Raw genomic sequence first — 23709 nt, 5'->3', positions numbered from 1 at the left:
TTATTTTGCCAAGTGTGGTCACTACCTGTGGACTGTATCAAAGAAACCCTCTTTTAAATTGTCTGAGCCAGTAGTCCTTAAATAATTTTGGTCCTTCCTTTCTCCCTAGCAAGCACAAAAGGAAAAGACAGAAGAAATTCCAAATGGCAGGGGAAAAAAAGAGCATTGAGCACATATTACATTAACTCCAACATTTGATGGGTCTTCAAGATGTAATATTTTGGCAATATTTTATTGTCTAATGACTGCCAAAACATTTTGGCCTCTTCATGGTCACTGCCAATAAAAACAACAGAAGTTCAATAAAATATTCTTCACATTCTTTAATTGGGCTAAGAAGTAAAATCATGATAGCTTTGATTGCTTCCACTTTCTTTTTGTTGCTGTGGTTTCTGTTGGAGTCTGGTCAGTAAGGGAAGAGATGATGTGGAAAGGATGCCTTCTGAACCTCAGCCAGGCACATTACCCAAAATATTTTGATCTTCCAATAAGCCTTAAACTAAAGCCAAGATTCAACTGAGTAAATTCACATTGCCTTCATGAAAATTAGCACATGCATTCTGCAGGTTTCATTCCAAGTGGATTCTTCAGCATTCTGCCGGCACAGAGTTCCTGAAGTTATCCCTGGTACAATCTACCCTTGGAATCAAGTGAAGGTTTTAAGGTGTCCTTTTTCACTGATTAAGTCAATTAGCAATTTTATCATTCAAAATCAGCTTTATTCCTGATTTCCTCTGTAAAAAAAATCGTGGCTGAAGCAAAATTGACATATTTTTATATTTTTACCAAAATATAAGCATTTTAGTGAGGGGACCAAAAAAATGTCTGGCTCCATTTTGTTGAAAAAACTTCTAGTATCTGCTGAAAAAGAAAAGTAGACCAAATAGATTTTTTGTTTCTCTTTTAAAGGATAATAAATTGTATAAATCTGTTTTTACCTTTGCAGACTAGTTAAAAACAGCCTTTCCCCTTCAATCTGTCGAGGTATTTAATACTATAATTCAATTTTTTTTTTTCAATGTGGATGTTTATTTCATGGTATATTCTTCTTCCCAAAGTTGCAATTAGATCTGTTTTAACAAGGAAACCTATTATAGTAGCTATGTGAGGAAATCCATACGAACTTGTAAAGAATTCATTTTACATTAGCATCCATGCCATATTCTGACATAAATGCTAATTGGAATGCTTCAGCTGATTTTAAGTGACTGTGAATATGCTGCACAGTAGAGTGACTTTCACCTTAATTTTAGTGGTCAAATTAAATTCATTGACTATTTAAGCACTGCTCCCTCATCCAATCACTGCTTGAGCCTGATTCTAAGGGGCAGAAAAAACAGCTGCAGAAATCTGGGTAGGAAAATGGACTCAGATGTGGTGACTTGGAAGACTTAGTTTGTGCAGGGAGTTGGAGTTCCATTGAAATGATAAAAGGGTTGGTAATTTATGCAATAGCTTTAATTATTGAAAACAAGAGCCAGATTCTCTGCTGCCTGAGCATCTAACTGTGCAGGAGCCTGGATTTTCATAAGGCATCTAACCGAGTTAGGGACCTAATTCCCTATAAAATCAGCGTCTGTAACCTGTTCAGCTGCCTTTTAAGTGTCCCAATTCCTTCCTGCTTACCTTTGAAGCTGCTCTTGGGGTCCAAATCCTGTAATTCACTTAAGGAAACTGTGGAAGGTGTCCGTTCATGTTGGTAAAGGACTTGGATTGTTGTTCCAGATCAGCTGCAAAAGCTTCCATTGTGCCAAAGCAAACAGATCAGTCACAGTTTCCTGATTTTTGTATGCTACACAACACAAAGGATGGTGTGCACTTGGTGCTGCAAAGGAGCCCAGTTCGATAAAAATTGTATCAGTTTAATCAATAGTAATGTTTTCTCTGACTAAAACATGCTCATAAGTGTTGTTTTGAAAGAACAGGCCTTAGCAAAGTCTTTACCTTTTAAGAGCCTGGGTCTTGTTGGCCTTGTGCATAGTTAAATACCTACTGCATCTTCTGCCTGCCTGTATTAACATACCATGGGCTGTTCCTGGAAAAGCCACTCCAGAAAGATGCTGTTTCTGGGAACAGGGTTACAGAGCTGGTAATGTTGATTGGTGACTAATTAGTGTCATTCCCAGAAGTATTCTCTCAGGAAGAATTTCCGAGAAGGGACTGACAGCGTGGCGTGCGTTGGTATATTTTGGAGTTTTGTTACCCCTCCCATAAAGCAAAGTTAGGCCTGTGACAAAGGGCAGTCATGAAGTTGTGTTTTTTTCCTAACCATAATTAGGTAAAGCATAGCTCTGTTGCCTTCATTTCAGCCCTTTATCATATTTTGTGCTTTTGTTACAGCAAAAACACCATGAAGCAGAGCACTGATGGGTTTAGTTGGCTGTCTCTGCATTACTTCTGTGCATGCAGAATTAGGAATTATTAAATAGGCTGTGGACATTTGCGTGTCTAATTTACAAAAATATCTACTTGTACATGGGAGGACTGGTCTTGTGACAACTCTAATGAGTCCATGATGGACGAAAATATCTTAAGATAATTAGTGGAAGAATCTAAGCAAATAAAATGTAAAGAATAAATAGCGAAAGATCAGGCAAGCAAAACCAGCATGGCTAAGGAAAGCAACAGTAATGAATGATGTTCCAAAATACAGTATAATTCCTAGTTGGTTGGAAAAGAAAATCCAGAAGATGGTCTGGATTTTGTCCTTAGTTAAGAAGTCTCAGGAACATTTCTGGCAGTGGCAATTGTGAATTGTGTGTTCTTGTCTGGGTACTCGGACAAACCACTTTGGATATCCAAATCCATTTTTTCCTTATTCAAAAGGCATCTCTTGTAGGATGGTGTGTAATTTCAGCTCATGGTCTTCATTTGAAGGTTCTGTTGATACAGCCATGCTAACATAGGTTTAGTTCCAAAACATCTGTTGTTCATCTGCTCTTCCCTAAGGACTTTTGAAGATGTGGCCATTTGGATCAGCTGTGGATATGATTTGTTTATCTGTTTGCTTATTGGCAAGGTATAAAATGAGCAAATCCAGATAGGCTGGTTCCAATTTACACAGCCCAGAGCCAACTCCCCTCCCCTCCTCCAAGCAAATTTTCTAGGATATCCTAACATGTTTAGATGACTGGGATAAAATGCAATGTCAAATGTGTTTTGCAGATACCTCTGTGTTTAAACTCTGAGTCTAGGTATTCATAAGTTAAGGAAAAGTACCAGAATCCAATATTGTTGTGAAGGCAGAGGCTTCAAGGGCATGGAATAGTGATTCAGGGTTCCAAGGTATTAAATCTGTTTTACCATTAGTTTGTTGAATGGTGTTTGGTTGAAAAACTCATCATTTAATTTTGCCTCAGTGTATCTGAGAATTTAGACTGAAGGATCCATTGTATGCAAAGATAAATAGATCCTCAGCATCTCTGTATTTGTGTCCCTCACCTTAAGGTCTCTCTTACCACCAGGAACCTTGGCAGAGCACATCATGATCACAGAGGTTTCTCCCCTTGCAAGGACGCTACTTCAACGATGAGCTGACTTAGCCAAATTTTTGAGTAGGTAGCGATGGCACTGAAACTTTTTAAAAGAATGGAGCTACCCTTCTGTCCTCAGCCTTTTGCTGTGGAAAGTAATGAAATAAAACAGTAAAAATGGAGAATCAGCCTGGGTTGTGTGCAGCCTTTGCATTTAAATTGCCACGAGGCCTTCTGCAGTCTCCCCAGTTATCACTTCTGCACATGTTCAGCCTCTGCTGCCTGCCAGCAGCTCTTCAGTCAGTTGTGCACAGGATTTTCTCCTGAATCAATCCATTCTAAGCTGGTAGTAGAGCTACTGATGTATTTTAATGAATTCTGTTTCACATTTTCCCATTTATACTGCAGTTTATATACTGTCCTTAGAGATTTTGGTATTCATCTTCTCTGGCTTCAGAAGAGTGCTCGAGAACCTGGTAAATGACAGCTCCTGTGTTTTTAAATTTTGCTGTAAGGTTTCAGCAAGATAATGTTGCAAGAGTGCAGAGGTTTGGAGTTGAGTTCCTTTTTGTTTTGCTTTGGTATGGGTTTTTTGGGGTTTTTTTTTCTTTTTTTGTCTATTTATTTTTTAGAAACTGAAGCCGAGGACAGATTTTGTTTAGCAAGTACCAACACGTGTATAAATGTCTAACAATGCTCAAACCAATAAGAAACATGCTTCATGTTACATCAAGTGTAAAGGTCATTTATCCAGTGAAATAGTTGATTTTAGGATAAATGCAGTGAAGGTAGAACCATGACTCATGAAGTTTATGGTCTGCAGTGGTGCAGCCAACCAAGTTTTGAAATTACTTGCCTTTCTTAGCTCCATCACTTATAGAAAAGCTCCTAGAACTTTGTTCAGACCCCTGATTTTATTGCCAGCTGGTGTTTATTAAAGACTACTTATTCTTGTGCTTTAGTTTTTCACTTCCCCCGCCAGTATTTATTCCTTTCTTCCTGTCTTCAACCCACAGTGTGTTATATTTATAAAATAGGTCACTGGCAATTTTTAAGAAAATGTCCTGTATAGATTATGGAACAGATTGATAAACTGCAAATTGCAATCACAGCACAGGACCTCCAAACAGGGAGAGTCTCCCTTACAGTAACTGAGTATTTGGTTATTTCACTCTGGAAGACAGAACCAGCGACACAATTAATATTATAAAATCTTAGTGAAGATTCTGACTTCAAATTTGCCATGACATTGTGCAGGAAACAGTGAATGCACCATGCTGCAAGGTCTAGATATGCTCTAATTCCTCTGTGGCACACATCCCAGTAAGAGCCCTTCTGCTTCAGATCTGTAGCTTGACAGGGAACCGTGTCAATGCTGAAGCTTTTTCCTCATTTCTTTGTTTTCTTGCAAAAAAGCTTCTTGGTTTTACATTTTCTTTGATTTGTTCAAGAAAAACAGTTTTCTTTTAAATTCTGCAGAAGGTCTCAGATGAGGGAATATTTTCCTTTTTGGCTTTTGAATAACAAGTTTCCCTGATTTAACCCACAGAGAGCAGCCTTGTGTCTGGGAACTCTCAGGTTCTCTCAGTCATTTGTGTGTTTCCCCACTCCTAAACCTTCCTCTTCCTAAGCTGCATGAGTGTCACACCTTTGCCCAGGCCAGGGGTAATCTTGGGCCTTCCAAGTTTGAAGTTTGAAAGACACAGCTAATAATTTCATCACTTGTAGAGCTCATTAGTTATTAAAATACTATATTCTATGTGTGTTTTCTCATCCTGCCTATGTCCAATCAGTGCAATTGAAACTGGCTCTCCTGGAAGTGCCACGTGGGAGGATATGATCAGTTTAAGAGCAAGAGACAGATTGGAAATATCGTCATGGGCTTACTTCAAATTAAAAAACATAGGGTAAAAATCAGATCAGGACCAAAATCCCAGCATTTCACATCTGGCCATCCCCATGGTAAAAAAAAAATTATATTCCTCAAAACCAAAATTTTAATAAAAAATTATTCATTTTGGCTGGTGTTAAACATGAACACTCCTTATTTTGGTTGTTCTCCATTCATTATGACACTATTTACATATTCTTAAAGCTGGTTTTCCACTTTGGAAAATATTAAATGGACATATTTGGGAACTGAAATGATTTCCATGTAGAAGATGGACAATACAGGCAGAAGTGCTATTCCCTCTGTTCTGGCAGGTGTTTCAAGAAGCATCAATCCCTGCTGGTGAAGGGGTCTGGGTGTCTGCATCAGTTTCATTTGGAAGTTTGGTGACATTTGGTGACAATATCTGCTGCACCTGAGTGGGCAATTCTTCTCCATTGACCATGGAACTAGTTGTATTCTGTGCTTCATATTCAAAGGTGTCTTTCTTCTCTGAAACAGCATAACAATAGAATTCTTTATTTTGGAGCTGGTGCTTATTTCCTAAGGAGCCTGTGAAGAGGCTGGGTTAGGGATTCTCCCTCAGAATTTCCTGAGTTTCTGAGGTTTTCAGGGCTCCTGGTCCTGGTTTCCTGATGTAGCAAAGTCTCAAATATCCAGGGGAATGCCTGGGGGAAAGGGACCAGTAGCATGAGTAGTCAGGGATAAGCAAAAGGAAGATTTTACAGAATAAAATGATCTGTAACGTATCACATTTTGGAAAAAAAAAAAAAAAAGCCCTGCAAGCATTTGAAAAAAAAAAAATGCAGATGAGTTTGTGAAGGGTCGAGATATCTTTAAATAGTAACAAGGGGAACTGAACAGGGGAAAGCTGCATGTACATCTCATCCTCTGCAGCATCATGTAACTCCAGGGCCTTGAGAGAAGATACCTGGGGATATCTCAAAGTTGATCATAGATATTTACCATAAAAGCTGAAAATTACTTGCTCATTTTAACAAAAAGCTTAATCTTAGAGGCTTATGGTTGAAGGATCAAAGCAATCTCTTTGCTTTTCTTTTATCCAGAATATCTGCTGGTTTTTGTCCTGTACACCTCTCCATGTACAGTCACAACTTGAGGGATGCTCTTAAAACACATATTTTTTAGGAGTTTGTCTTTGGTTTTGTGGTGGAGTCAGTATTCTTCTTGTACCTGGATTTCTCCAGGAACAGACAAAGATAAAATGACAAAGGACTTTTTGAGCTTTTTCTTTTTTCCCCCCTAATGAAAAGAACAGAGAATAATGAATCATTGCATGATAAACTTCCTCTGGAAATCAGTTTTCAGTCTTGTTGTCTTCCTTCTTATCAGGCAAGGTAGGATTTGCAGTTTGCTTCACAGCCATACAGATATTTTAAAGGAAGCTATTCTGGGATGAACAATTTTACTCTCCTTAAATGATTTATTCTATTTAATGAAACTGCGGTTTTTCTTTATCCCTTCCTATGCCTAAAATGTTGAGATGGATCATTATCACAGCAGGGAGGCTCCCTGGCATTCCCAGCCACATCATCCCAGACATATCCTGCCCTGTTGCTGTGTCTATTCCCTAGGAATAATTGGGGTGTCTTTCAGAAGAGTGTTGGTGTAGGAGTTTGTATGTGTTTTGTATTAAATTTGTTTAATGTATGAGCAAATATTTAATGTATTATATAGTACAATTTGATTTTTATACTACATATCATTACAATATTTTTTTATTTTATATTTCATACTATAAATGCTAGCAGTAAGGTGTTTTTCTTAGGAGAAGCCTGGTGGTCTCTGCTCAGCATACACTTAGGTTTTCTGTGTATGAAAGCTGCATTTGCCTCCTGTTTGTGGTCAGTGGGTCTGGAATTCCTTTATCAGCACCACGTTGGGGATCTTGCCACTGATTGACTCAGAATTTCATTTCCAACTGCCTCAGAGCAGATGAATAAAAGCAGTTCTTTAAAGTGCTCTTCCATTCCCCTTTGACATCCCAGCTCTAGACAGCACATGCAACAGGGACATAAATAATCATCATGCTTTTTAAGCTGTTTGCCTTCTATTGCTCAAGTTAAATATGTTTAAATGGTGGAAGTTACCAACTTGATACCTCCTATCTGTTCCCTAATGAAGGCCAGAGGGGAATTAACCCTAATCATTTGTTTCTTTCCTGGAAGCAAATGAACTTGTTATCAGTGAGGGGGTTCTGGTCCTTACCAGCATGAATGAACTTCAGAAAATTGCCACTTGACGTTCTGCCCTCACAACCAGAAATTGAAGTTGAAGCCCCAAGAGCAAAAAGTTTAATAATGCAGCAAGTCTGTCAAGCAATTGAATTTAAGTAATGCTATAATGCAAAACACTAGTTACTAATTACTACAAGGAAAGAATTGCAATAGAACTTTTCAACAGTTTGTTATTATACCGTGGCAATATTTTGAGATTGGCTTGGTCCTGCAATATAAAATGCTGATTTCAAATTGATTTTAACAAATGAAGCGAGCAGAAAGCCTGCATTGACTCCTGAAAGTCAATACTTAGAGAAATTATAAACTTTTAGCTCTCTAATAATAAATACAAGAAAAATGATGAAGAGTTTTTATGACACATGTGCACTGTGATTCTAAGTAAGGTTGAGCTCAGGCTGTGCTCCAAAATCCCAGGTGATTCTGCTTGCACAATGTGTGCAAAAACCAGCCCCCAAGTAAATGTGACACAGAGGGATGGTTAAAAGGTGAAGCTGAGACTCATAATTAAACAAATTTAACTCATGAAAGTAAAGGGACTGGTTTAGTTTGGATATCTTCTGTAACCAAGACCACTTTTGTTTAATCCACGCCAACCAGCTGCATTTGAAGAACTCTTTTTGGCTAGCATACTCAATATTTTTTTCTGTGCTTCAGTTTTTGAAGTGTTTATTGCGCTGAAAGTCTCAAACAATTGCAATATAAAAATAAATGACCATAACATTGAGACGTGATGTTAGTGGATTCTCAGAGTGAGAGGGGAAGGTGGAAACAGGACACAGCTTAAGAGAGTAGCAACAAAGCAACAAGTAAAAGAAATCAAGTTATTAAATGGAGTGGGAGAATGGAAGTTGGAGAGCTGGGAGGTCAGATTATATTGCTTTCCTCAGAGCAAGGAGGAATAGCAGTACTGCAGACAGGCAAGGTAGCAGAGGGAGCACTGCACTATTGATGCTAAAGAAAGGAGGAATGAAAAGGTAATGTGAACCAGAAGAATAAAATATGAAAACAGACCTCACCATTAATTCATGAGAACAGTTTCCATTCTTGAAATCAGTTCCGACTTTAGAGTAAGAAAATTTAACTCTCTTGATATGGGGCAGGAGCACGGACAATTTAAAAGGAACAGACACTGAGAAAGCCCAGATTTACAATTTTCATTTTCCAACACCTCTACAAAATGGTTTCCTTCCCTTTCTGGAGAGCACCACCTGTGCTAGACAGTTTTTCAAAATGATCCCAGGCAGCCCTGCCATAAGATGGCAATTTTGTCTCTAATTTCCAGCTGTATGCTCTTATTAAGATGTTACTTGGTTTTCCCACAAAACAACTGCTGACAATACCAGCTGGGAAAAGTGGGGCATGAATGCTGTTAAGCCTTTTCTCTTGTCTTTTTGGCATGAGATAATTTGCTCAGTGCACTAATTTGCAACAAGGTAAGACACAGCTTTCAGTCAATAGGGTCAGTTCTGAAGCTTAGAGCAACATTTTTTCTTTTGTTCCTCAGAAAATTGTCGGTTCTGTCTGGGGACTTCATTAGGGGAGTAACAGGATTCTTTCTGCCAGTTCTTCAGCAAGAAGGGAACCTCATTACCAATTTTTAATATGAAAAATTAAGGGATAAGTTTGAATAACAAAAAATTGAAGAGCCATGTGAAAGCTCAGCCTTCCACCATGGTACACAGCCTCATGCAAGATATGGCTGAGGGGTTATTGCAGTGTCTGTATTAATGAAAAATGTGATTTATTAGGGTCTTGCAGATATGGTGTGGATATAAAATTATAGATGATATGGCAAGTATGGAGTTAAGTATATATTATACATGTTAGAAAAGTCTCTTTCACCTTCAGGAGGACTAACAGTAGAATAAAATAAAATACCCCAGATAGAGATTAGGCATCATCCTGTGTGTGGGTGACTTCCTGTTCTGGAAAAAACCTGTCTTTTAGTTAGGAAAGGCCTTCCTACTTCTGTATCTGAAAAGCAGTAAGCACATTCTGGTAATTAAGGTAATGTAAAAATCAATGTACTAATTATTGGGTTTTCCCCCATTACTATATACACTAATAGTGAAATTCAGACTAAACTATATTCTAATTCAGTAAATTGTTTGGCTGCATCCATGTGGATATTAGCTGTACGTTTTCAAAAGGTTTTAATCCTGTAGAAGCCACTCGAGCAGATGAAAAGCAATTTTAGTGCAAGAGATTTAGGAATACAGATGCTTCTGGCAATGCACAGTTGCTCTCTAGATGGGAGTAAAGAGACAGAAGGCACTGAGTTTGAGAATGTGGCCATGCCGGTAAATGTCTGATGCTTGTGCAAGATCTTCTGAAGTCATTTTGTGCTCAGGTTTGCTCCTGTGAGATGGCAGACTGAATTTCCAAGATCAAGACTTGCAGGAAAAGGCACTTGCTTCTATTTACTGGTATTCAATACCAACCATGGCTTTACAAGACTGAAGAGTATTTTTTTCACTTATTCAAAAGACATGGCTAAAACCACCAGACTAAAATGAGAATTAAAAAAAAAACAAAAACAAAAACACCAAACCAAACCAAACAAAAAAAAAAACCACAAAAAAAAAAAAAAAAAAAACAAAAAAAAAACAACAAAAAAAAACAAACCGAAAGACCACCTTAAACAAAAACTTAATAATAGCTCCACAGTAATTAAGTCAGACTCTGGTCAAAAATAATTTTAAACTATTATCACTGCTTTGGTATAAGTGTATTGTTAGGAGTAAGCCACCAGCCACAGAATCATTTAAGACAGACAGGACCTGCAAAGGTCTCTTTGTTCCAGTGTTGTGCCAAAACAGGGGGCTGCCATCAAAGTTTGAGGCTGCTCAGATTCCTGTCAGGGTGGTTGTGTAAACATCCAAGAACTGGGTTTCTTCAAGGTCCCTTGAGGTGTCTTTGACATCACAAAATTTTAGAGAAGGCATGTTATGTGATGCATGCAAAATTCTCAGTAAATTGAACCATTAAGTCAATTAACCACATCTTTCCATAGTGTAGTTTTATACAGGTTTTAATGTTAGTGATTTTCATTGCTTATTAATGTACAAAGAAGATGAAATAAATCTCATTACCTGATATCATGTGCAGCAGATGCAGGTTTCCAATTTGCTCTCTGTGCTTTAGACTGAAGTTGAGTTTTGTTTTCCAAGATGGTTTGGGCCTTACTTCCCAACCACAAATAAATCTCCATTCTCTATCCTGCCTCCAACCTTTCCATTTCCTCAGAGCTGCTGCACATCTTCCTCCACTCTTAAAAAATAAATAACAATATTTAGCCCTGAATTTTCTGTAATCAAATCACAAACTGAAGTCCTTATATTCTTTGTAGGGGTATATATTAATATATATCACTTAATGATCTCTTTTTTTTTTTTTCAAAAAAGCCTCTCCCAGCACGTTAATGTATTAAAACCTTACCATTGTGAAGAGCAATTTGCTGTACACACAGGGAAGTCTCAGCTTCATCAAATGAGAGTTGTAAATTGTCCTTCTGTATGTGAATCTGATAAAATTAATAAGAAATGAACTTCCAATATACTTCAGAAATGCCAGGTCCTTAAGGGAATGTTTTGATGGTGTAAGTTTTTTTAATAACAATTGCATTAAACCCCACTTACTGTTTTCTGTTTTCATACATTATGCTTCATTATTTGCTGATTGACAGTTTGAGTTGTTGCTATTCTCCTCCTGCTTAATTACATACAGTCTCTTTGTTATTCTGCTATAATTTCATGACCATGCTAATGAAAGTATTGGGACTATGGATTGATTTATGTGGAGTCTTATCTTTTTGTAATTTAGGGGCTGTTAACAAAGAAAAAAAAAACCCTTCAAGATTTTGCAATTGAAGACTAATTTCTATCTAATTAATTAAAAGACAAGTCCTGGTACTTCCATTATAACAAAATTCAGAAGTTTTGAGCTCTTTGGTTTCAAGATCTGCAGATGCAGACCAGACAGCATCCTGTGAAATGCATCCAACTCCCACCTTGGATAGAGATGCACAGCTGGGGGCTACTAAGTTTATTTTTAAAAATGTGAAGAAAGTGAAATACAATTTTCCAAATATGGAAAAGAAGAGGAAAAGTTTCAAAAAGTGAATAGAGGCATCTGCCTATGGCTGCTTTATACAGTGTGTATGAACCTCCTACTGTCTGAGTGGCATATGGAAAGTCTAGCTGTAGTCCTTAAAATAAAATCCTGGATTTCTCCCTTAGAAGCCATAGCTGTAGTAGTCATTCTAGCAAGAAACTTGTAGAAGATTTTGCAAAGTGGTAACTCACAGTGAACTTTCTTAGTCTGTTGGAGGGTTTTTGGTTAGTTGTGGGTTTTTTTCTGGTTCTGGAAGGAATTATGTCCTCTACTGGTTGTCTTACTGCCTCCATATCGTGTATTACCTTGTGCAGATGCAACTCCAGTTATAAGACTGCAAGATCAAAATCCAGCCTTGAATTTAAATTTTTATTAGTGGCTATGTCAGGCATTATATTGAGCTTGCCTTCTTTTAAAAAATAATACATTTCACAAGCATATTCCACTCCTACTGCTTCAAATTAATTCTCTGGTGTAAATAGCAAAACGAGCCAAGTCTGTGGAACATAGGACCAAAGAGGGAGGTAAGAAGAAAAATTAATTATTACTGATCCATTAATGATTTGTAAGCATCAGTCTGCCTCACAATGTTTATGAGCTATGCATTGCTGGAGGCTGGGTGAGGATTTTGGGGCAGTGTGACAAAGGACCCTTTGGGGTTTGTCTCTGGCCAGACTTAGAGACTAGATTTTTTGTTTAACCCAGGGTGTTTGGTTGGTTTTGTGTGTTTGGTGTTGTTTGTTGTCATTTTTTAAGTGCATTAGATGTGCTGCTTTTCAAGACTCTTTCAAGGGCAGTAAAATTCACGTTGTATTCTTGCACCAAATCTGTGTATTTGTACAAGCTGTTTAAAGGATCACAGCCAGTATCTGCTTTTATTTATCTTGTTGTAAATCCAGAACAATTTAGTAGTTACTTCTTTGAAAGTCATGAAAAGAGAGTTTGACCCTGGCAGTCTTTGTCCAAAGGAAGCAGAGTTCAAGTGTCCAAGATCAATGGTTTTTGTTGCTTTGGGGTTTTTTCCACACTGTTTCAGATCCAGGGCAGAATGCCAGTAGTAAAACTGTACTAGTATTAGGGATTGTGTTTGGTTCCTGATGTTTCCTTTTCAATAATAGCCAAATACCTAAGATCATAAGCGTGGCATTTTAAGATTGCTGTGTGTCCTAGGATTTCAGAGATCTTCATGATTCAACAATCATTAAATTATGTTTTTCTATGGGTGAGAAGTAAGTTTAATGTAATTTTTACAAATGGGAAAATGGAAATACAATGAGAGAGTCAAAAGTGTCAGTGACAATTCAGGAAGTAAAAAATGATCTATTTAATTCAATTAATTGGTCATCAGGTTGGGAGAGGTGATCCTGACCCTCTGCTCTGGTGAGACCCCACTTCCAGTGCTGCACCCACTTCTGGGGCCCCAAGTGCAAGGCAGATGTGGGCTCATTAAATGGGGTCAGACAAGGGATAGGAAAATGCTCTGAGGGCTGGAGCACCTCTGCTATGGAGAGAGGCTGAGAGAGGTGGGATTGCTCTGCCTGGACAAGAGGGAGAGACCTTATTGTGGCCTTTTGATATATAACAGGAGCTTGTTAGAAGCATGGAAAGGGACTTTGCCAAGTGCAGACAGAACAAGGGGCAATGGTTTTAAGCTGAATGAGGCAAGATTTATACTGGGCATTAGGGAGACATTTTTTACAATGATGGTGGTGGAACAAGTTGTCCAGAGAAGCTGTGGATCCTCACTGTTGGAAGTGTTCTGTGATTCCATGAACTGTAATTCTAGTCATGAGATACAGGTTAGTTTGGTCCTGAAACTCCTCACAGATTTGCTGCACAGTGGAATGTCTGCCTGCACTGAATTGCTTGTTATTCCTAATTTCCCCCATTGTAAGAGAAAAGAACTGAGCAAGGCATGTGTACCTGCACTGAGTGTACCTTTGCATGCAGGTACCTGCCCACAGGGAATGGAAATATTTATTATATATACATATATATGTATTATAAGGAGAAGATCGAAATGCCAAAAGTAAAGAAGCATGCCATTGCCTAGTAGGTAACTTTGGATGGAATTCTATGGGGTTGAGAATTAATTTCTCCATACACAAAAAGCATATAAGGTAATATTAAATATTCACTTGAAACTGTGCTTCAGCAGCAACTGAGGTGCAATATATGCATGTATGCAGTGACTTTGCATTACCAATACTGAATAATGTGCTTTACAGTCCTACATGCTTGAATAGCAAGATGCTTTGAATTTATATAGGCCTCTCAGTACAAAAAAGCTGAAATACTTTTGAAATAGGCCTAAACATTGGTATCCCTGCATCCCAGTTGGAAAATTGCAGAACAGAGATTGAACTGTATTAACAAAAAGCTGGTGATTATTTGGTGTAGAATGCATAACCTGACTGCTGGGACATTAGAAAAATTTCTGGTATTCTAGATGGATGAATGTTTCTAGCCCCTCTGTATTTTTTTTCTGTTTTTAAGAATTAAATAATTTTTTTATATAGAAAAGCACTGTAATTTTTCTGAGTTTCTTCAATGAGACATTTTATTACTTTGTTCACTGATGGCTTGAGACATCAACTTTTATTAAAAACACTTTTTGGGGGAGCAGATACTCCTTTTATGACATGGCCATTTCTGGTGGGTACTAGTAGCTGCTGAGACTTGTGCTAAATTGTAAATTTGGCTGAACTGTCTCTTTAAATGAAAACTCTTTGCCTGCTCAGGAGGTGTTGGAGAAGTTCTCACTGGGGATGTGCTGTGACCTTGGTGTTGTGTGCCATTTGTGCATCATTAAAAGGTTGTAATGAAGCTCTGCCACACACAGATTGTAAAAGGTCAAGCAGAAAGTTGGGAGCCAATGAGGTTGGGAAGAAAAATTGTGCTAGCAGCAGAGGTTGAGGGATTCATTATATTGATGCTATGGGGTTTTCAGCAGAGTAATAACTGAGTTAGCAATAGAATGTAAATCTTCTCAACCACTTAGTCTGAACCTGCTTCTTCTTGATTTGTGGGGATATATTTTCACTAGAGTACAGGAAAAGTCATTATGCTTTCAAGAAAGCCACTGGAACTAGTTAATGCATTGTAGGTAAAAAGACAGAAGATAAACAGAACTGGATGTGGCTCATCTGTAAAAACAGGGTATTGGTGACAGAAAGAGAAGGATTGTACCAAACAAAAATGTTTATGGAAATAATTGGAGTTGCTGCACTGGATAATTGTAGGTTTGCAGGTTTTGGCTGGCAGGATCTGTCATATACGTGTAGAATGTTGGGATAATAACTATAACAGTTGTTTTTTTGGTTCATAGCTTAGGAAGGGGCAGTGGCCTTGCAGAATCATATTTACATGGGAAGGTATCCTTCAGTCCCAGACTTCATCATTCCCTGTTTCTCAGTAAAACAGCCCCAAATAGAGGTGCTCATCACAGCAACATTAACAGACTGTGTAACTTCCTTGCATTATAATTGACTTGAAATTAATAATATGGAAGAATAAATCTAAATTGCAACTGCTATGCCTTTAAAAAAATTGTGAGTAACTAAACTGTATGGAACAATTTTGCTTTCCAGTTCTCTGGATATGCTGAATTAAATTCTGGGATAATTTGTCACAGTCTGGACATAGACAAAAAGTCATATGAAAGTCCGTAGGGTTGTTGTATTTTTACAGTGTTGCATACAGGACTTTCCTCAATTGTTTTATAAAATCAGATAAATTTTGATACATATGGAAAACAAAGTAACTTTTAATTGTTTGCCATGTTATCAACTTGATTTTCTAGGAAGTGGTTTCCTTAACATGAGAGGCACCAACCTGGCATGACCAATCTAAGACATTTTGTGTTAATTACTTAAAGATTCTCAGTTGGGGGAAGTAAAAAGCTAAATATCTTTATTCCTAATCTATTTTTTTATGGAAGTCATCAAGAGTCTTTCTGTGGCTTTCAGTGACCAGAGCCTGCAATGTTCCCAGCTTGTCCTCCAAAGTCTTTGCATTTCATCCAAATATTTAATAATTTATATATATTATTTAGGGAATTAGTTCCCAAAAGAGGGAAGGTGTACAAAAGCTGCTATCATCTTTACTGTTATCCACATGGAAGCTCATAATTTTCTGTACATGGGTGGTAGAGGAAGGCTCCAGCCCATTGCTCCTGAATGGCCCTAACAAACATAAACATCAACATTCCTCACTTTTTGTTCCTTGCAGGTGGTTTTGTAACTAATCTAATGTGTCAATTACAGCCAGCTTTGAAAAAAGATACTCAAAGTATCTGCAAGGAAAAAAAAAGTGACTAAGCCAGGTTATTTGGCATTCAGTCAGCTTCCATCAGAGCACTGTAAATTACCCGTCACATTATTCCATTGCTGAACATGCTTTGTTTCAACATCCCCTGCTAAACAGTTACATATTGTGTACCTTTCTTCTGTCACACTTTCACACTTGCTATGTAGCTCTGTTTTGTTCTAGAAAATACCATCTCTCCACAAACTGTGATTAAAGAGCTCAAAGCGGTTTTCAAAGCAAGCTTTAATCAGTATTGGAGGTTTATTCTTTTGTGCATTGATTATTCTGCTAAGGTGTTTAATTAATCAACAGATGTTATTTTAATAGAGAAAACATTACTGAAGAAGCGATAATGGAAATTACAGATTTTTTTAATTTTTTTTTACACCAGCTTGAAGATTTCTTTTAACACTTGCCCGCCAATCCTGTGAACTTGAGACAGTCCTGCTAATCCAAAATTATCCCTTTTGGAGGCTTTTATCTGTTTAGTCTCAAGATCCATCATAAATAGTGTCTGAGAATTTCAACAATTTCAAATAGCTGAGAATTTCAACCTTTATTCAGTATTTCTCTCAACTATGGAAGGAACTCATATCTTGGCATGGCTCCTCTACCTTAACAGTATTACAAAATCAAATCCCTGAAGTTCTTTGCAGTGCTATTGAGCCGTATCTGTGCATTTGGATCGTGTTTCAAAGGCACCCGGTTTGCAGGTATTTCAAGTGCAGTCTCAAGAGCCAGGCTCCCTGAGGCTGTCCAATTCATTCCTTTGTACCAAAGAGGATCAACCACACTGCTGTCATTCCTGACAGCTGTCAACATCACTTCTAGAGAGGAGATGACTGTCTATAACTCTCCTTATCTTTAAATATTTTTTCCTATTTATTAGCCAAACTCTTCCTTGCTTCACTTATTCCTGATACTGCCTTCCATGAAGGAGGGATTACATGAAGGAGTCATTTACATATTATCAGATCTCTTCTATATCATCTTCCTTAACATTAAAGCTTAAACATTTCACATTGTTTCTTGTCACTACTGCTGCTCCTTGAATAATTCTTTCTCCTTTAATTCCTCCTGTATGGGAAGGTGGTGTCCAAAACCAGAGGCAGGTCTCTAGATGAAACCTTTCCAGTGCTTATCAGAGCACAAAGGATCATCCTGCTTGTCCTAGAGGTACTACTTCTGTTTGTGCATCTTGTTTTCTGAAAAGGCTTCTGCAGAACATGTGAGCGTTGGATCAAGACCAAGCTGCAGATCCATTCAGGCCAGGGAGGGCACTGATGCCACCACTGGGTCACCTCACGCCTGCTGCTCCCCTGCCACTGTCATTGCAAACCTGTTTGGTGCTAAAGCTGCAGAGTCTCAAACTCTGTCCTGCAGCTAAAATGCATTGTCTTGTTTTTTGCATTTTAACCCAAATCTGGTACAGGTAGTATTAATTATCCACAAATGCTTTCTTTGAAACTTTCAATGTGGCGTTTTAGCATCCAGTTGGGCTGCCAAGGGTTAAGAGTCTGGACTATGCCAACAAAACCAGCATATCCAGGTAGAGGCTTCATTAGTTCTACCCTGCTTGCTCTGACCTCACTGTTTAGGATCTGTAAAGCATGAAAGGAGTACAAGGCTGTAGAGAAGCAAAAATGAAGGAGCTATGAGTTGCCTGTCCCTCTGTGCATTCACATAAAGCTTCTGTTGAGTAAGTAGGACCTTCTTGTCTCATTTTCTTTCTAAATCAGAATTTTACTTGGTTAAGGCTGGTTGTTTGGAAAACTTACTTGCGTTGAAGAATGTATATGGCACTGTGATAATATTTTCTATTTATCTTCACTTCTCAAAATGTCCATTGCATCAGGTAATAAGGCTTTCAGTTCTGTGTATCAATTCTCTTTTGCTGGTATGTTGGAAATGTTTTGCTAATTACAATCAGTTAAGATACATGAAACATTATGTCATTATTCCCATTACAGCATCATTCTTTCAGGGAGTTATCTCTGCTATTGACAGTGCAATTATTTCACTGCTGGAGAGTGCAACATGTATGAAAAACAAGATAAGTTATCAAAAATAGCACCTTCAGAATAAAAATGAATAATGAATACATGTGCCTTGAATTGTGTAGAATACATATAATCTATTTTCTCACAATCACTGGAAAATAAAAACTACTTTTTGATTCCTTTTTTTCTCCTCTTATTTAAAATGTGATTCGTACCCAAATAAAAATACTTGGCATGTATATTTAGAGAAACCTGAAGTACAAACTTGTTTTTAAGACAGAAACATTTGCTTGGGTTCAGTAATCAGAAAACGTTGGGTTTGAAACTGCAGATCATTTCTTTTCCTAGGGCTCTTTATAAGATTGAGATTTGCAATACCTTTGGTTTGGAAAATGCAGTTTTTTTGTTCTCCATGAAAACAGATGCAATCAGAATTTTTTAGGCTGCAAAAACATTGTTCTCACAGTAACTTTATACTTTTAAATTTAGGTCAATATTATGGGATAAACATTCTGAAGGTGTTACTGACCTGACTGGCCAAAATATGGACTGTTTTCTCAGGCCATTTTTGGCATAGCAGCTATGGCTAGGATTAAATTTAGCAAAGTGTCCCAAAAGGAATACTATTCAGATGAATTATATTGCAGAGTTTTTATCTATTCTGAGTTCTCCATTTTGAATCACATGTGATATTTTGTAATCCTGTTTTTGCTTTTCAAAAAAGCATCTTATTATTTTCAGCAACAACTTCTGCTGGGGATTGTGAGTCTTGGAAAATGACTGAGCTTCAGTTGAGGCCAATTTTTGCAACAGTATGTTAATGAAGCTTGAAAAAAGTCTCCATTTTCATGTTGAACCATATAATAGAGTTAGCACTTCAGTGCCCAAATTATGTAAGTGCCAGAGAAAGGGAGAAATCAAGAGCCCTACTCCCAAAGCAGTGGAATTAAACAGGCTGCAGATCATATTGGGAATCTGTGCTTGTGCTCCTTCTATTATTAGACAGAAAATTCCTTCCTGTAGGGCATTATTAATGAGCCAATAACTTCTGGAGTTACTCATTATCTTTCCCATCACACTGGTGCTCCTCGGGTTACCCACCTTCCGCGCCCGGCCCATCCGCGCCGCTGCTCCGACCACGTTTCTGCTGAGGGAGCCAAAAGGGAATGGTGTTACATTTAATGGAATTTGACAGCTTTACCTTCACTAGCTCTAGCTGTGGCCTTCAGGAGATCACTGAGCTTTAAGAACATCCACTTCTTCTGGACAGTGCTGGCTGGCTGTGCCTGTGAAAGTCTCCTGGAGCTTTTTTTGTGGTGTTGAAGGATAAAGCTCTTAGCTGCAAGTACTCACGCTAGCCAAATGCCTCACCTCACCCTTGTTTAGTGGGGGGCTATTGCAGATGGATGTTTTTATTTATGGCAGCTTGTCATCACTCTTATTGAGATTTAACGGTGTATTGCTGTGAGATGGGGTCATCAGGACACTTATTAACTTGCCCAGCAGGAAAATAAAAATGCCTTTTGGGCCCCATTGGCAATATTTCTTGAGTACCTGCTATTTAATCACCTTCCTGATATGTCTGGGATGTCAGTTATCTGCACTGTGTATTTTATTGAAGTGTATAGAATGAGATGTGATAGTGATTTCTATATTCATAGTAATGAAGTAGTAGCTTCCCCACGGTATCTGAAATTACTCTGGCTCCACAGCATCAGGGATACTTATGACATCAAAACCCAAGTTGCTGTATTTTATACCTTTGCTGCTGGCACTGAATTTCTACATGGTTACTCAACCAATTAAACCTGGTTTATTACTTTTAATTACCTGTCTAGTTTACTTTGTTTTCTAATTTATCAAACCAGGCTAGAATATTTTATACATGGTTACTACTTTGCTAACAGACGAGGTACCTAGATGCCACATTATGTGCTTGCAGTTAATGCTGTCTCTGAGAGGAGCATTATGAGAGGTGCGAAGGACATTTTTAAAATATCATTTCAAGGATCATAGCCCCAAATTGTGACTCTTCTTAGAGTTTCAAGTGCAGCCCAGTCTGTAAATAGCAATATTTGCAAAACCCCACACTGACATCTGAGAAAACGCATTCTTTTTCTTGAAGCTATTATAGGGGAATCATTTGGCACTTATTTTCTTGCTGAATTCACAGCAAAAATATTTAAGTAAGAGGGTGCTTTTCTCAGAGTTGTGTACTTACTTCTGACAGTCTTGCTGATTGGAGAAGGCACGTGAACACCAAGAAAAGATAGACCAAGTGGAGTGTGCAGGGCTCCACGGATGTGTGCTGAGTTATTTCTCACAGCTTCTCCACCTCCCTCTTCTTTTCATCTTCAGCTCATGGCCAGTGTATATCCAAAAGCTGTCTAGGACTTCTCTTCTGGAGCTCTGACGGAAATGTCCATTCTGTATTTCCTTTATGTTAATGAAAACATGTTCATTTCCTAGGCAAACCTCAGGATGAATTCTTTCTTCTTAGCCTGGATGACTTTGCAGTTGTCACGACAGCTGATTCCTTATTTTTCTTCCTCTTTCTCTTCTTTTAGGCTCCTTTTCAGGAAGCTGTTCTTTGAAGCCATCCTGCTTTCTGTGAGGGTTTTTTGCAGCTATATGTCCTGTTTGCTTTCTCTTTTCCCAGCATGAGTCATCTTTGATTGGTTTTATTTGCAACAAGCTTAAAAAAACTGTTCTGTGCTGCTGAATCAAAACCTTATCCATCATCCTGTCATCTGTCCAAACTAACACCCCAGCAATGCCAGAGATCTTACGTGACTATTCAGTTTTAAACTAAATTCATCATATCTAAAAGAGAATTCCCTCTCCCATTTCTATTCCTTCCTGGTGAAGATGAATAGCACTGTATTCTGCCTCTAAAAGCTCATTTAAAATGACTTATAAGACTTTTAAATAATAACCCTACAAGAGAGAGGGCAGCACTTAACTCTGTGGAAAGGTTTCTAGAATATTTTTTTTAGTTTGTCTCTCTTGTTCTCCTTTGTTTTATTCCCTTTTTGATTATAAGCAAGACTTCAAATTCTTTGGGGAAAATCTGGCTGCACAGCACCAGCTATTGAGCTAATCAGTCTGGGGCTTCTAAACAAGGTAGAGAAAGTAAGTTAGAATGTACTAATGACAGGCTACATGAAACTGTAGAAAATGATTAATCATTGGAGAGCTATTGAAACTAAAGCATTATTTTGTAGGATTTCAGTGACAAACTGAAGCTGTAAGTCAAGTGAAATACGTTCCTTTAATTTTCAGTTGTCCACAGATTTTATGTGTGTGCTTGCTGTAAGACAAAGAGACACAACATAATTCCTCCTTATTGCATGGAAGAACCTTCAGCTGAGTCCTGCAGGGTGCTGTGAACCTTGCTCCCAGACCTGCTAACGCTCTTCAGCGTGGCTTGAGCTTGAACTAACAGGGCTTGCATCCTTGGAGAGCTCGGTTTTGGCACATTCTCTCTTAGTTTTCAGGAAGATCACTGAGAAATCACGGCCTCGGTGGTTTCAGAGAAAATATTTCACAAAATCACTTGCGGAGCGTTCAAGGCAAAGAGCCAGGGAGTCTGCAGAGATAAGTTCCCCTCCTGACAGATGATGCATTTTTAGAGTGGGTTTACATTGTTCCTGTGCACCCTCAGTACACAGCACTGGGGAGCCTGCAGCAATCACACACGGAGCCGTGGTTGTGGCTGAGCTTCGGTATTTCACAGAATCTGCTGAGAAAATGGGAGTGGGGGAATAATTTGCAATGCTTGGGGCACTCAGGTATAAACTGTGCTCTCTTCTGTGACTGACAGAGCTCAAGAAGATAAATCTTTTTCTGAGCTCTAAGAAACACACAAGATTATATGCCTGTTCACATACGTACAGCTGCTTTTTTAGTGCTGTGCAGAAAAATGTCACGAAGAATGTACCAACATGTTGGTGCAATGACCTGTAACAGTAAGAAGTCCCAGGACTGGAAACCAGCAGCCTTCAGAAAACTCTAAGCTGTCAGTTGCAAGTTTTAGGCAGCAAATTTCCCAGTAAATAGACTATTAATCAATTTAGACAGCAGGAAATGTGAGTGATCAGAGCAAAGACTGGCACTTTGATCAAAATACACATTTTATTTACTTGCATACATAGGTGATGTGAGCTGACTTGAGTTGAGGTAGAGCCTCTTAATTTGAAATGTTTTGAGTACAGAGTTTATAGGAGCCAAAGAAACTTCTGTTTGATGGCTCTCGTGGATTTGCTTATATTGAAGTGAATGGGGGAAAAAACCCAACCTGTTTATTTGTTTATTAGTATTCAGACTTGCAGACTGCTTAAGGCTGTGGGTATATTGGTCTTTCCAAAACAGAAACACTTTTTTTTTTTTTATGATCCCAACATAAAGGGCTTAATAAAGACATTTTGGTTACACTTCTAGTGCTTTACCTGAAAAATAAACCTTCAGGATTATTAGCCTGGTATCATTAGGAACAAAACCAATCCCTTTTAAAAGCAAATTGAAAGGTACTTTACAGGAACAAACAGGATTCTGCTGTGTTTGCTGGGTAATAGGCACTATTTCTTTTATTGTGCTTTATGAGCAGCAAGACACAAAACTTGGAACATTTTGAAAGTGCTGTTGAGGGAAGGGAGTGGATGAGGAGCAGGGCAGAGAGGTTTGGGAGGATTTGTGTCTGCTGTGCTGTAGGGGTGTGGTTGGAAGCAGTACCTGGTCTGTGCTTTATCGAGCTCTGGGGCAGACTGCCTGCAGAAATGCCTCCTTCCAGTTTGTCCCCTCTCTGCAGTTTGTCCTGACCCCAACGTGCAGAGCTCTGCAACAGGTGCCAGCTGCAGGCACAGGAGTGCAGAGCCTGAGAAAATGATAAACATCCAAACTGTGCTCTTCAGGTGAAATCCCAATCCCACTGGATTAATGAGATCTGTGTTTTAAAATTAAGGTTTATGCTTTAATAATTAAATGTCTTAATTTCTGAATAGGGTAAGATTGCACTAAACCTTATTTGCTAGCCACACCATAGACTTGGGCAGCTGAAGGTATCAAATTTCCTTTTTGTTAAATAACTAGTCCAGTGTCCAGGTGTATGATGAGTGCAGAAGGACCCTATCCTGCAGGAGTTCCTGCTAATTTCATGCACTAATTGAGCCACGAGTCCTATACAGAAACTGCACTGTATGCAATGTAATAGAGTGGGAAGTGGAGAAAAGAAGCAATCCAGCTCCTCCTACCCCTTATTGCTCAGCTCATGTATTTTATATGGCAGCACGTGAGTTCTCAAAACTTTTGCAGAAGCAGCTGCCTGCTGGGCACTGAAGTCAACTGGGACATTAATATTTTGATGTAATTACTAATCCCTTCTGCTTCCTCCAGGAAGGATTTGTCTCATGGCTGTGCCAAAGCAACTTATTTCAAATTTGTGACACACACTAAGCATGTGTGTTTTCTCTTTTATTTATGATTCATCCGTTGCTCTGTCTCCCAGCTTACTGCTGTCCTAATGCCTCTTTCAAACTGCACTGTTCTAAATGACAGGAATGAAATAATCAGTTGCTTTAGGACTCATCATTTGAATAATATAAGGAATGAATAAAACAGATGATAAAATATAGGTTTAAATGAGTGGGACTACATATTGTTCTTTC

General features: G+C 38.4%; 1 protein-coding gene and 1 long non-coding RNA gene across 10 annotated transcripts in view; one reads left to right on the top strand and one right to left on the bottom strand.

Annotated features, from left to right (window-relative positions):
* NLGN1 (neuroligin 1) overlaps positions 1-23709 on the top strand; it is a 378384-nt gene that overhangs the window by 271140 nt on the left and 83535 nt on the right. The gene's annotated exons all lie outside the window — the stretch shown is intronic.
* LOC143694899 (uncharacterized) lies at positions 16272-20818 on the bottom strand. Its single transcript, XR_013183697.1, has 2 exons — positions 20268-20818; positions 16272-19193 (listed from the first exon to the last, which is right to left on the bottom strand). It is a non-coding gene; the product is annotated as an uncharacterized LOC143694899 (long non-coding RNA).

Source organism: Agelaius phoeniceus, chromosome 10 (assembly GCF_051311805.1).
Source record: "Agelaius phoeniceus isolate bAgePho1 chromosome 10, bAgePho1.hap1, whole genome shotgun sequence".
NCBI lineage: Eukaryota > Metazoa > Chordata > Aves > Passeriformes > Icteridae > Agelaius > Agelaius phoeniceus.
The sequence above is the reverse complement of the archived record's forward strand: the minus strand, read 5'-3'. Positions and strand labels throughout refer to the sequence as shown.